This window comes from Protobothrops mucrosquamatus, unplaced genomic scaffold (genome assembly GCF_001527695.2).
Source record: "Protobothrops mucrosquamatus isolate PMUCROS unplaced genomic scaffold, P.Mucros_1.0 scaffold21, whole genome shotgun sequence".
NCBI classification, from domain to species: domain Eukaryota; kingdom Metazoa; phylum Chordata; class Lepidosauria; order Squamata; family Viperidae; genus Protobothrops; species Protobothrops mucrosquamatus.
In genome coordinates, this window is record NW_015386406.1 from 2,056,389 (window position 1) to 2,058,285 (window position 1,897).

Below are 1,897 nucleotides of genomic sequence, written 5' to 3' on the forward strand. Positions count from 1 at the left end.
CCCAACCCACCCAACCGTCGCAGCATGATACCGTGGTCCACGGTATCAAAAGCCGCTGAGAGGTCCAAAAGAACAAGGACAGAGGAATGACCCCTGTCCCGGGCCCTCCAGAGATCATTTACCAACGTGACCAATGCCGTTTCCGTGCTGTATCCCGGCCTGAAGCCCGACTGGAGCGGGTCCAGATAGACTGTTTCCTGCAGCACATAGTTGGATCATATTTAAGTAATTGTCCACTGGGACTCCGAGATCCCTATCACAGTTACTACTATTGAGCAAAGTACCACCTATACCACGAGTGTCAAACTCACCACGTCATGTGACGTGTCGTGACATGTCGCGATTCTTTTTGCATTGCCCCTAATGGGTGGGCGTGGCTTCGGTATGATGGGCTGGCAGTTTGACACCCCTGACCTATACTATACCTGTGGATTTGGTATAACCTTACTTTTTTCACCATTGAATTTCATTTTGTTAGATACTGCCCAGTGTTCAAGTCTGTCCAGATCCTCCTTAAGCCTATCTTCTGGAGTATTGGCTATTCCTGCCACCTTGGTGTCATCTGCAAATTTGATGAGTTCCCCATCTATGCCCTTATCCAAATCATTGATGAAGATGTTGAAGAGCACTGGGCCCAGAACAGAAACCCGGGGCACCCCACTACACACTTCCCTCTATGTAGATGCAATTTGATTGAGGACCACACGCTGGCCGGTCAGCCAGCTATGAATTCATCTGGTGGTGATGCTGTCTAACCCACATTTTTCTATCTTATCAAGTAGTAGGTTATGGTCTACTTTATCAAATGCCTTACTGAAGTTTAAATAAATTATATCCACAGCATTCCTCTGGTCCACTAATTTTGTCACCTGGTAAAGAATGCAATAAGATTTGTCTGTTTTTGACAAATCCATGTTGGCTTTTGGTAATGAGTTTGTTTGCCTCTAGGTATTCACTTATTCGTTGCTTGATTATCTTTTCCAGAATCTTTCCAGATATTGAGGTTAGGCTGATAGGTCTGTGGTTTCCTGGATCCATTTTTCCCCTTTTTTGAAGATAGGAACTACGCCAGCTCTTTCCCAGTCCTCTAATAGTTTCTCAGGGCTCCATGATCTTTGAAAGATATAGTTCAGTGTTCTGAGATCACATCTGCCAGTTCCTTCAGAACCTTGGGGTATAATCCATTTGGTTCTGGTGATTTGAATTCATCTAGGCTGGACAGGTGCTCACTTACCATTTTGTTGTCTGTCTTAACTTGTGTTTCTCATCTGTTTTTTACAGTACTATTTTTGATATGTTCGACTTTTTTTCCCCTTTGTATAGAGACAGATAAAAAAGGAGTTAAATTGTTCTGCTTTCTCCCTGTTGCTTGTCATGTTCTTGCCACTTTCTCATACTAATGGACCAATCATTTCCTTCACTTTTTTCTTGTTTTTTACATGTAGAAAGAAACTTTTTTTGTTATTTTTGACTTTGGTCACAAGCCTTAGTTCATTTTGAGCCTTAGCTTTCCTCACTTCATCTTTGAAGGCTCAGGCTATTTGCTGATATTCTATCTTAGTTATGTGCCCCTCTTTCCAGTTTTTATACTTGTCCTTTTTGTCTTTCAATTTATCAGAGAGTTCTTTATGCAGCCATGCTGGTTTCTTTTGAGAACTGTTATTTTTCTTCTTCATTGGTATTTATTTATTTTATTTATTATTATTTATTTATTAATTGTATTTATATCCCGCCCTTCTCCTTTCGGACTCAGGGCGGCTGACAAATGATAAAAAACTAACATATTACACCTAATTTAAAATTTGATTAAAATGAAATATTTAAGAATGTCAAATTTAAAAGTAATTAAAACCCCTATAAAATCCCCTAGGCCAGTCCCGCTTGCTGGAACAACCAC